Source organism: Sciurus vulgaris (genome assembly GCF_902686455.1).
Source record: "Sciurus vulgaris genome assembly, chromosome: 13".
Classification (NCBI taxonomy): domain Eukaryota; kingdom Metazoa; phylum Chordata; class Mammalia; order Rodentia; family Sciuridae; genus Sciurus; species Sciurus vulgaris.
Window position 1 is genome coordinate 99834343 of NC_136474.1, and position 13570 is coordinate 99847912.

The window sequence follows — 13570 nt, forward strand, 5'->3', positions numbered from 1 at the left end:
TACTTTTCTTGCTCTCTTTTCCTTTTGTTTACCTGCTCCCTCAGAGTCCTTCTCCCTTTTTCGCATGCTAACATCCAATTTCTTTTGATTACACTCTCACCCTTTGTATTTTCTAGAACTTCTATATATTCTTTTCTTATCCCATTAACAGCCACATTCTACATCCCTCTGCATCCTCTTTGTCCTCCATTAGAAACTGCAGACCTTATTGCAAACCCGTTTGTTTTACCGAAGATAATATTTGAACTCATTTGGTTTACTATGATAATTTTGTTATTGTCCCCATAGGGACTATTTGGTCTAGGATTGCATAGTGTCTGATTTGGGCACTGCTAATATTGATCTCCCCTTAAAGAAAGGGTTTTGGAAACCAATAGAGCCACTATAAGCCTATGGGGGGAAATCTGCAATACCCCAGATCTGCAGCGCTAGAGGGGAAGATACATGAACAACATGAAAAAACAAGGGAAGAAAATGATCCAAACAAATCTAGATTCTATATTAATAGAATCCAATGACAGTATGTTAGAAGTAATGTCAGAAAAGGACTTCAGATTATACATGATTAAGATGATTCACAAAGCAAAGGATGAGATAAGAGAGCAAATGCAGGCGATGAATGATAATACCAATAAGCTGAAAGAGCTTCTGCAGGAAGCAAAAGATCATTTCAACAAAGAGATAGAGATTCTCAAAAAAAAAAAAAAAAAAAACCAAACGGATATCCTTGAAATGAAGGAGACAGTAAACCAAATAAAAAACTCAATGAAAAGCATCAACAAAAGACTTGGAAGACAGAACCTCAGGCAATGAAGACAAAATATTTAATCTTGAAAATAAAGTTGCCCAAACAGAGAAAATGGTAAGAAATCATGAAGAGAATCTCCAAGAACTATGGGACGTCATGAAAAGACCAAATTTAAGAATTATTGGGATTGAGGAAGGCACAGAGATACAAACCAAAGGGTTGAACAACCTATTCAATGATATAATGTCAGAAAATTTCCCAAACCTGAAGAATGAAATGGAAAATCAAATACAAGAGGCTTACAGAACACCAAATGCACAGAATCACAACAGATCCACACCAAGGCACATTATAATGAAAATGCCTAACATTCAAAATAAAGATAGGATTTTGAAGGCCATGAGAGAAAAGCATCAGATTACATATAGGGGGAGACCAATACAGATAGCAGCAGACTTCTCAACCCAGACTCTAAAAGCTAGAAGGGCCTGGAGCAACATATTTCAAGCTCCGAAAGAACATGGTTGCCAACCAATAATCCTATACCCAGCAAAACTAACCTTCAGATTTGAAGATGAAATAAAATCCTTCCATGATAAACAAAAGTTAAAAGAATTTACAAATAGAAAGCCTGCACTACAGAATGTTCTCAACAAAATATTCCATGAGGAGGAAATGAAAAACAACAAGGTAGGTCAGCAAAGGGAGGAACTTCCTTAGAGAAAAACCACTCAAAGGAGAAACCAAGCCAACTTAAAAACCAAAAATAAGCCAAATGACGGAATACAAATCACGCCTCGATAATAACCCTGAACATTAATGGCCTAAACTCATCAATCAAAAGACATAGACTGGCAGAATGAATTAAAAAGAAAGACCCAACAATATGCTGCCTGCAAGAGACTCATCTCATTGAAAAAGACATCCACAGACTAAAGGTGAAAGGATGGGAAAAAATCTACCACGCACATGGACTCAGTAAAAAAACGGGGGTTTCCTTCCTTATATCAGATAAAGTGGACTTCAAGCCAAAGTTAGTCAGAAGGGATAAAGAAGGACATTTCATACTGCTTAAGGGAACCATAAATCAGGAAGACATAACAATAGTAAATATTTATGCCCCAAATAATGGTGCATCCCTGTACATCAAACAAATCCTTCTCAATTTCAGGAATCACATAGACCACAACAGAATAATTATGGGTGACTTTAACGCACCGCTGTCACCACTAGATAGATCTTCCAAACAAAATCCAACCAAAGAAACCATAGAACTCAATAACACAATCAATAACCTAGACTTAATAGACATATATAGAATATTCCATCCATCAACAAGCGGATACACTTTCTTCTCAGCAGCACATGGAACCTTCTCTAAAATAGACCATATGTTATGCCACAAAGCAGCCCTTAGTAAATGCAAAAAAATAGAGATGCTGCCTGTGTTCTATCAGATCATAATGGACTGAGAGTAGAAATCAATGACAAAATAGAAAACAGAAATTTCTCCAACACCTGGAGACTAAATAAAATGCTATTGAATGAAACATGGATAACAAAAAACATCAGGGAGGAGATTAAAAAATTCTTAGAGGTCAATGAGAATGATGATACAACATATCAAAATCTCTGGGACACTATGAAAGCGGTACTAAGAGGAAAATTCATTGCATGGAGCGCATTCCAGAAAAGAATGAAAAGTCAGCAATTAAATGACCTAACATTACAGCTCAAAGCTCTAGAAAAAGAAGAACAGAATAACAGCAAAAGTAGTAGAAGACAGGAAATAATTAAAATCAGAGCTGAAATCAATGAAATTGAAAGAAAAGAAACTATTCAAAACAAAAAGTTGTTTCTTTGAGAAAGTAAACAAAATAGACAAACCCTTAGCCACACTGACAAAGAGAAGGAGAGAGAAGACTCAAATTACTAAAATACGTGATACAAAAGGAAATATCACGACAGACACCACTGAGATACAGAACATAATGAGAAGCTACTTTGAAAATCTGTATTCCAACAAAATAGAAACTACTGAAGACATTGACAAATTTCTAGAGACATATGCTCCTCCAGAACTGAACCAGGAGGACATACACGATTTAAACAGATCAATATCAAGCAATGAAATAGAAGAAGCCATTAAAAATCTACCATCCAAGAAAAGCCCAGGACCAGACGGATTCTCAGCCGAGTTCTACAAGACCTTCAAAGAAGAACTCATTCCAATACTTCTCAGAGTATTCCAGGAAATAGAAAAGGAGGGTACCCTACCGAACTCATTCTATGAAGCTAATGTCACCCTCATACCCAAACCAGGAAAAGACACATCAAGGAAAGAAAATTTTAGACCAATATCCTTGATGAATATTGATGCAAGGATCCTTAACAAAATATTGGCAAATCATATCCAAAAACATATTAAGAAAATTGCACACCACAATCAAGTGGGGTTCATCCCTAGAATGCAGGGATGGTTCAACATTCATAAATCAATAAACGTAATCCATCATGTCAATCGACTTAAGGATAAGAATCATATGGTTATTTCAATTGATGCAGAGAAAACGTTCGACGAAATACAACACCCTTTCATGCTCAAAACACTAGAAAAAATAGGGATAATAGGAACATACCTGAACATTGTAAAGGTTATTTATGCTAAGCCCATGGACAACATCATTCTTAATGGAGAAAAACTGAAACCATTCCCTTTAAAAAGGGGAACGAGACAGGGATGTCCTCTTTCACCACTTCTATTCAACATTGTCCTCGAAACTAGCCAGAGCAATTAGGCAGACTAAAGAAATTAAAGGGTTACGAACAGGAAAAGAGGAACTTAAGCTGTCACTATTTGTGGATGACATGATTCTATATTTAGAGGACCCACAAACCTCCTCCAGAAAACTTCTAGACCTCATCAATGAATTCAGCAAAATAGCAGGCTATAAAATCAACACGCATATCTAAAGCATTTTTATATGCAAGCGACGAAACAGCTGAAAGGGAAATGAGGAGCCTCAAAAACAATAAAATACTTGGGCATCCATCTAACCAAAGAGGTAAAAGATCTCTACGATGAAAACTACAAAACATTGAAGAAAGAAATTGAGGAAGACCTTAGAAGATGGAAAGATCTCCCATGTTCTTGGATAGGCAGAATTAATATTGTCAAAAGGGCCATACTACCAAAAGTGCTATACAGATTCAATGCAATTCCAATTAAAATCCCAATGACGTACCTTACAGAAATAGAGCAAGCAGTCATGAAATTCATCTGGAAGCATAAGAAACCCAGAATAGCTAAAGCAGTCCTTAGCAGGAAGAATGAAACAGGGGGTATCACAATACCAGAACTTCAACTATACTACAAAGCAAGAGTAACAAAAACAGCATGGTATTGGCACCAAAATAGACAGGTAGATCAATGGTACAGAATAGAGGACACGAAAACAAACCCAAATAAATAAAATTTTCTCATACTAGACAAAGGTGCCAAAAATATGCAATGGAGAAAAGATAGCCTCTTCAACAAATGGTGCTGGGAAAACTGGAAATCCATATGCAACAGAATGAAACTAAACCTCTATCTCTCACCCTGCACAAAAATGAACTCACAATGGATCAAGGACCTTGAAATCAGACCAGAGACCCTTTATCTTATAAAAGAAAAAGTAGGTCCAAATCTTCACCTTGTTGGCTTAGGTTCAGAGTTCCTTAACAGGACTCCCATAGCACAAGAAATAAAAGCAAGAATCAATAACCAGGATCGATTCAAACTAAATAGCTTTCTCTCAGCAAAGGAAACTATCAGCAATGCAAAGAGAGAGCCTGCAGAGTGGGAGAATATCTTTATCACTCATACTTCAGATAGAGCACTAATTTCCAGAATATATAAAGAACTCAAAAAACTCTACCCCAAGAATACAAATAACCCAAATCAACAAATGGGCTAAGGAAATGAACAGACACTTCACTGAAGGAAGATCTACAAGCAATCAACAAACATATGAAAAAATGTTCACCATCTTTAGTAATAAGAGAAATGCAAATCAAAACTACACTAAGATTCCATCTCACCCCAATTAGAATGGCGATTATCAAGAATATAAGCAACAATAGGTGTTGGCGATGATGTGGGGAAAAAGGTACACTCATACATTGCTGGTGGGGCTGCAAATTAGTGCAGCCTCTCTGGAAAGCAGTGTGGAGATTCCTTAGAAAACTTGGAATGGACCTACCATTTGACCCAGCTATCCCACTCCTTGGCCTATACCCAAAGGACTTAAAATCAGCTTACTGCAGCGATACAGCCACATCAATGTTCATAGTGGCTCAATTCACCATAGCCAGACTATGGAACCAACGTAGATGCCCTTCAATTGATGAATGGATAAAGAAACTGTGGTGTATATATATACAATGGAATATTACTCAGCTATAAAGAGTAATAAAATTATGGCATTTGCAGGCAAATGGATGAAATTGGAGAATATCATGTTAAGTGAGATAAGCCAATCTTAAAAATCCAAAAGACGAATGATCTCACTGATAAGAGAATGATGACACATAATGGGGGGTGGGATGGGGGCAAGAATGGAGGAAGGAGGGACCGTATAGAGGGAAAAGAGAGGTGGGAGGGGTGGGGGGAAGGAAAAAAAAAACGGAATGAATCAAACATCATTACTCTATGTAAATCATTACTCTATGCAAATGATATGCTGTTACTCCACGTACAAACAGAAACAACGTGTATCCCATTTGTTTACAATAAAAATAAATTTAAAAAAACAAACCCTAGGTATGCTGTTATGAGGGCGGGTTAGTATTACCACAAATAGAAGTGCATTCTGCCCAGTTTTCTCTGGCAGTGGAAAGATGCTTCAATATTAAACCTGCACAGATTAAAGGAGAAAGCCAAAATAAAGTACTTGATAATAGGGAACTGTAACAGATAAAAATGCTTGAAGCGTTTGGTAAAAGTCAACACCTGCTTATGACTTAAGAAGAGAAGTTTATGAGGTGAGTGAAACTCAGCTACCAGGAGGTGGCTTTGACTGTGCTCTGACCCGTGTCACTCACTGCTAAGTTCTTCCAGCGCTGAGGGAAGGAAGGACCTGTGTCAGCCCATCTCCCCCAGTAGAGGGAGCCTCTACTGCCATTCACAGGTGTGGACATCACAGGAGGGGAGATAACACACATTGACACAAAGTCCCAGTCACGTCATTAGGACACAGAAACCTGTAGTGCAAGAAAGCTGTCACAAATAATGATCCAGTTAGACTTAACCCAGAAACACAAGGTTGTTTTAATTCAGAAATCAGCAGGTGCAACTTATGGCTTCCGTACATACAGTACAGGGAAATTGCTATGTGACTCAGTGAAGCATTTGATAAATTTCAACACCCATTCATGATTAAGATCTCTTAGCTTGCTAGGAGGAAAGGGAACCCTTATTCTGAAAAAGAGTTGCTCACCATAGCACACAGCAGGCGCTGCACTTAAAAGTAGGATGTTGGCACTTCCCTCAGGAAGAGGAAGCATGTCCTGTTTGAGTTACCAGCTCATCCATAAAGCAAGAAAAAGGTTGGAAGTTGAGAAGAAAAGGAGACTCTTATTAGCAAACAGCATACGTAGAAAAAATGTAAATAAGTTTACAGATAAATATTAGAATCAGTGGCTCCCTTTAGCAAAACCAATATAGAAAAGCTGAAAACACTGGTTTCTTAAGAACAAGTGCATTTCCGCTCTGTTGTGTTTGGAGGCCCTGCTTTCTGTGGCGCCAGTCCCTTCAGATAGGCAGGAGCTCTTGTGTGCGCCACTCCAGCCGTCCTTCGTAGCACTCCCCGTCCACTGAACGCAGAACTTACTATTGACAGTTCTTTTCTTTCAGCTCAGAAAACATGGCTGCTCTGGTCATGTGGCTCAGATGGGTGCCATCCCACAGCTGGTGTCCCTGTGGGAATGCCGCTTTTCTCTCTGGCTGACTCCGAGAGCTTTCCTTCATGATTTGTTCCCAAAGCTCAGTTCTAATGTGTCGTGGCCTGGCTCTTTCATTTACCCTGGTTTGGGATCAGCTTAATTGTTGGGCTTGTGGGTTTGCATCTTTAGCCAGATGTGGAGGTTTCTGCCATGGTTCCTCTGAGCCCATGTCCAGACCCTGTCCTCCTGTCCTCCTCAGATTCCATGCTGGGAGGATTGTGTGTCTGGTACACCTGCTGCTCCCTGAGATTCTGGTTCAGACTGGAGCCAGTGTGCATCTGTCCTCCAGTGCAGTCAGTACCCTCTGTCACTGAACCGCTCCAGCAAGGCGTTGTTCTGTTATTGGGGACTTTCATTCTAGAATTTACACTTGGTTCTTTTTAATAACCTTTATTGGTTTTCTGAGATTTTCTGGTTTTTTATTTGTTACAATTTGTGATCGATTATCAAAGCATTGTTCTGGTAGTTCTAAAATCCTTGTTGGGTAATTCCAACACAGCCCACCCTGTTGTTGACATAAGGTGACCCCACCAGTGGTGTCATACCCATCCCGTGAGTCAGAGGGAAGGATGAGGCCACTGGCTGCTCTTGTAGGCAGCCTGGAGGTCAGTAGCCCAGATTCAGGCTTCTTCTTGGAGTAGGGATGCAGGCATCCTGTACTGTGAGGCCCCGCAGGCCCAGAGCCCTACACCATGCCTTCTGACCATGATCAGAGTTGCCTCCTGTGCCATTTTCAGGGCTGCTGGCGGAGCCCATCAAGAGGAGCTAGGAGAGGTGTGTAGGATACCTGGCCAGAGGCCCTTTTGTGCCATTTAACCTACACTGACATTTCTAAGCATGCTGCCAACCTATTCTTTCATTTTCATTTACCAACAAGAATATCCCAAGAACAACAGTAAGCTTGGGTGACCACTGCTTGCCTTCTGTGTCTCCCACCATCTGATGTTTATAATGAATGTTCTGTGATATTATCCCACCTTAAAAGGCTGAGTTTTTATTTTACATTTTAAACACTGGTGGAATTCTTAATTGCACCTGCCCCGTTTTTCATTTTGTAATGTGAGCTCCATCAGGGTAGGACTCATGATCTTAGCACAGGATCATGAAATCGAAACTTCCTCACTCCATGCTGCTTTAAAGCAAACTAGTGATTCTTAAATACACAATAAGTAATCTTGGCACATGAGATTTTAAAAAGGATTACAGCAAAGCTACAGAGAGTATGTTAATGAGAAAAACCTGTGTGTTTCATTGCTTTGCATACAAGTCTTTGGAGGAAGTACCTGCCATCAGCTTGTGATATTGAAGCCGGATGGGCTTTTTAAATTGTTTGATGTGGATTTTTTTTAAGAACCTGTCTCAAGAATCACAAGGCGAAGCCCTGTAGCTGGGATGCTTCTGGCCGATCTCCAGTCATGGCCTCTTCCCACAGCCATTCCCCCAGCCAGCTCTAGATTCATAGCCTGGTCTCAGGCTTTGGCCTGCCATTCTTGTCCAAGGGAGGGGGACAGGATACCCACCACCTGGGAGTCCCAGGAGCTGTGGAGATGCAGCCTTGCTGTGACCTTTCTTGACCGTGCACTCCCAGTCATGGGCTGATGGGAGATAGAGAACTAATCATATGGATATCTTATTTCTGCAAGTGGATAGTCAACATTCTGTTAACTTCCTCATGTCAGTTTTATTAAAACACGTATTCTGCACAATCTGATGGAACAAAAATGGGCTTTGGAGTCAGACAGACATGGGGTTGAGCCCTGGCTTCCCTCTGTGGGTGGCCTTGACAGATCCCTTAACTCTTCTGAGCACTCATATGTGCTTTCAGCCATTGAGGTTCCCAGAATACTGCTGGCTCTACATGCTAGGGACAGTGGATAAACACGAAAGTGGAAATCATGGGCCCACATGGCAGGGGCTTCCCTGGCACCCTTCCAGGCAGAAGGCATGGGCCAGACTTGTACCCTTGCCCCAGGCTGTTAGCCCCCTGTTGAGGCCAGTGCATGTCCAGTATTAGCAGGAGGTGCTGCATTGTAGGGACATAAATAGGTCCTTTTCATCTTGTAGTCCCTGTTTCAGTAGATGAGTGGTTCCACTCCTCTGTTGTCCTCCTCGTGTCGAAACAGCAGTCGATCGGGTGTCCTCAGCCATTGCCAAGCACAAAGACTTCTGCTTCTGGCATCAGGGGTGGAGCCACAGGGGCAGAGGGCAGTTTGCAGACATCACCCCTGCTGGCCGGAGTTTCCCCAGAAATGGTCAAGAGTGAGCTGTCGTCTGAGGAGCCTCTCCAGTTGCTGACATGAGTGCACTGTGGTCCTTTGTATGAGTGTGAATTGGGTTTGTGCTTCATCAATATGCTTTCTGACAAGAAGTGTCCATCACAGGGGCTCTTCATTTGCCACGGCAGAAGAGAAAATGACGTATCCCAATAATTGCATTATAGTTTCCTTCTTGTGGACAAGAAAGCAGTGTGGTATAATTAGGTTTGATTGGAGTGCACGTTTCCGGTAAGATCCGAAATTAATGATGTTGCTATAGTGACACATCTGCGGCCACCAGTGCGTGAAACATAAAGTAATTCATTCGACAAGAGTAGACATCTGTGAACTGCAAGGATGCAGAGCATATTGACACTGACCAGAAATACTAGACACTGTGTGATAAATGAACAAATGACGCTGAAGCAGGAGGATGGATAATTTATACTTGATCTGCTAGGAGAACTTTAATCTTCTCACTGGTTGCATTTGACAGTGCCATTGTTTAAAGAACAATGCTGCAGAGAACTCATAAATTTTAAAACTTAACTCAGGGTGCAAGCTATTAAAGTAATACACTAATTCCTTTGTTAGGGAGTTTTTATCTTCATGTAGAATGAAACCATTACTACAAACACCCACTAAAACAACAGTTTTTTAGGACTCACATTTTAATTATAGCATCCATTACCTAAAATTGCTGTGTTGTCCAGACTTGAATCACATGTGTTTCTTAGGGGACAGCATTGTTGTGAGGGAAATGCTGTTTTCAAAGTCTTGACGGGCAGCAGAGCATGGTGTGTGTGCTAGTCAGTGCAAGCAAGGCCTGCAAATGTCACAAGTTAGATTTAGCAGTGTTATTAATGTCCCCTGGGTGTTGATAGTGGGGGCATTCTGTTACAACACACATCCGTAGTCATACCAGTGCAGTTATTCACCGAGGTATGCACTTAGGTGTGAGTCAGCCCTGCAGCCAACATTCGGGACGTTTGGATCAGTTGCGATGCCTTGCACATGCAGTAGCTGCACAGATGCTTCCCACAGGGAACCTTTAGCTTCCAGGAGAGCCTGATCTGTAGGGAATGTAATGTGGGCTCTGCTTCAGATAATGTCAGGTATTTGTAAAGACCCAGGCATGCTTCAGAGTTTGGCGAGTCAGTCTCATCACTTGGGAAGCTGTTTCCTTCCATTCATGGGATAGTCCAAGTAAGTTTGTTTGCATGTAGCCACTTGGCTTGGCTGTTTGCCTAGCGAGGGTCTTCCCGAGAAATGATATCCCTTTGGGTAAGCTAGCTATCTCTGAATTAAAGGCAGAGTTGCCTTGGTTTATACATTAAAATCACCTGCCTGCTTTTTTTTATTATGGCCTGGCAAGTCTTGTGAGGAAACCAAATCACAGCCCAGTCACCTCTGATCAGCAGCTCTGCATCTGCTTCCCAGCCTCTCTGTTGGTCGAGGGCCGAATCTGCTGCTCCCCGAGAACGGTGCCTTCAGGACTCCTCCTTGGAAGTCAGTTTCCTCCGTGCTCACTCTGTTCACTGCAGTCCGGGAAACCTGTGCTTCTTCAAAGAGCCAGCACTGCATTCTTTAGAAATGCCAGACAAACCTGGGAACTTCGTATTATAACCAGCCTGCTGCCTTCTCTGCTGTGGTGGCTCTCTTACCATCTGGTTCTTAACTAAGCACCTCCTTTTTAAAAATTTTCAGCCTGAGGAGCCAATTCCCTTTTGTCATTAAGATGACAAAAGTTGTAGAAATCATTAACTGGTTGAAATCATGAAAAGATTTGAGATAAGGCTTGAAAAATAATTCTCTGTTTTTGACTTAACTGATGTGGTCTTGCTGTATTGTCTATTATTTTACAAGAGGGCAAAGTAAGCCTGAAATTAATGAGTTGTGAAAATATTTTCATGATTCCTCTTAGTATTTGAGGAAACTATGTGACCCACCCTCAAAGGAATATCTGTAAGTATTCTAGTTTCCTTGTCCCTACAAGGTATGAGTACCTTAATACAAATGGCAAAATAACAAAACCAAATATTTCATTGTTTATTTGATGAGAAATACTTGTCATTTGTTTGAATGTATCAGTTTTAAACTGCTTTTGACATCATTTATTAGCAACTTAGCAATTTTAAAAGATGCAGAGTAATTATTACATAGTCATTTGGTGCAGATGAGAAGCTCAGCATGTGCCACTCTCTTAGCATTCGGTATAACTGTGACAACTCTCAGCACCATACAAGAAATCCTGTCATTTCAGACAGCTGCCCTGTATGCATTAGAGCCACTCCTGGTCCTCCCCTCCCACCCACTGCCTGGGCAACCCCAGTTCTGCTTTCACCCCTGGAATGCCCACTGTCGACATTTCATGTGGATGGAATCATGCAACTCGTGGCCCATGTGTGTGGCTTCTCTGATTTAGCAGAATGTTTCAAAGTTCACCCTTACTCCTTTTTATCACCACATAGCATTCCCCACATTTTATTTATCCATTTGTGAGTGGGTGGGCATTTGGGTGGTTTCTCAGTTTTGCCTGTTACGGATGATTCTGCTGTGAACGTTCCAGACTGTAGCCAAAGCAATTAGGCAAGAAAAAGGAAGTGGCATCCATATTGCAAGGGTCCTATTTGTGTATAACATGGTCTGTATATAGGAAATCCAAAGGAATCCCCTAAAAATATATTGACAGCAATACTAGTGAGTTTGCAGGATGCCAGATCAGTATACAAAAATGACTTGTATTGTATTTGTATTGTATTGTTTGTATGAACTATTCAAAAATAGACTTAAGAAAGCAATTTCATTTATAATGGCATCAAAAACTGAAATACTTTAAAATATTAAGGTGGCAACAGAGCTACCCAAACTGATCTGTAGCTTCTATACAATACCTGTTAAAAGCCTAGCTATCTTCTTTCCATAATCTACCAGCTGATCCTAAAACCCACATGGAGATATAGGAGGGACCATGGATAGCTAGAACAATCCTGAAAATGAATAAAGTTGGAAGACACACTTTCAATTCCAAAATCCACTATAAAGCCAGCAAGACAGTATGGTTCTGCATAAAGATAGACATATAGATGGATGAATAGAGTTCAGAGGCCTTAAGTAAATCCTTTTTTTTTTTTTTTTTTTTTTTTTTTTTTTTGTAGGCAACTAGCTTTTAACAAAGGTGTCCAAAAAAAGTTCATGGGAGAAGGAAGAGACATTCCAAAACAACTGGTGCTGGGCACCTGGATAGCTATGTGCAAGAAATGAAGTTGAATTCCTTCCTTACATCATACACAAAATAGGTCACAGACCTAAATGTAAACATTAAAATAAGAGTATTTTAAATTTCTCAGTCTTCAGAAATTATTCTGAATTCTCTCTTTCGTTCTTCCCAGTACCAAATGAATAAACAACTGATAAAAGGCTTTTAGGGATCTAAATACAGAACTTTACAGCTCAAACCTGAGACATCAGTTATCTTTTAGATGATCTTCAACTAAATGTGCCTATGTAACCATACATCTGCCTGGATATGTCTGAGGTAATGAGCTGCTCTCCCACATTTCAAGGGGTTTCTGAATATGTACAGAATCGCTCTCAAGAGTTTCCCAAAGGGTGATAAGAAGCAAAGCGTAATAGCATTGTGGAAGTTGGGAGCCTTAGTGCTGAAATACGTTCAGTAGGCTTAAAAAGGACAGTAACCGGAGTGATGGGTTAGAAGAGTAGACCCTTCAGAAGCCCAGCATCACTGTCCAGAAATAGTTTGAATGGAGTGATTGTAATCCTGTATTTTTGTTTGGGGAAATACTGTCCTTGTAGATTTATTACATTTGGAAATGCCAAATTTTTCTTCTCTAGTAATCTCTGAAAAAGGATGCCCCAAATTCAGCGACATAGGTCACTGTTACCCCCTTGCTTCCTGGCTGCCATGAGTTGACTGCTTTCTTTCTCCACGATATCTGCCTTACTTCAGACCCAGAGCCAAGGCATAGCCCACCATGGACTGAACGTTTGAAACTGGAAGCCCCACAGAAACACTCCCTCCTCCAAGTTGTTCTTGTTCGTAGTTGCAAAAAGCTGTGAGGCAGCCGTATGCCCCTAGGTTGAGAAGACTCCCCATAGGGCGAATGGTCATGAGCCAGGAGCCCCCACTGCACCTCCCACACAGTGGAGGAGCACCTCAGCCCACCTAGCTGCTGCCTACGGTGGGATGAATTACTCTTCAAAGACAAATTATTCATTAAAACCAAAATATTTTGTCATACAAAAATCTAATCTCAAAACTTAAATATGTAAGCATCAGCAACTGTCAGTTGAATAATACAACTTGACAGTTTTTTAATAAGGGAACAGGTGTCAAAGTTGGTTTATCACCTGGCGGATGGTTGCATAACTGTCAAACCAACAACACAGTTTAGGGCTTTGCATCAACTTTGTGACTGAACTGCTCTCGTGATTACACTGTGATAACTGTTCACACCGCTGCTTCACCATGTCACTGTCCATACATGATCCCTGTCTTGTGAGCTCCTGGATGTCTATGGAAGCACCAAGGGAAGAAGAGGTTCCATTGTAGTTCGTTGCC

The 13570-nt window shown here is 40.8% G+C and overlaps 1 protein-coding gene across 8 annotated transcripts in view; it reads left to right on the top strand.

Annotated features, from left to right (window-relative positions):
* The window catches only part of ATP9B (ATPase phospholipid transporting 9B (putative)), a 251906-nt gene that overhangs the window by 186006 nt on the left and 52330 nt on the right, over nt 1–13570 (top strand). The gene's annotated exons all lie outside the window — the stretch shown is intronic.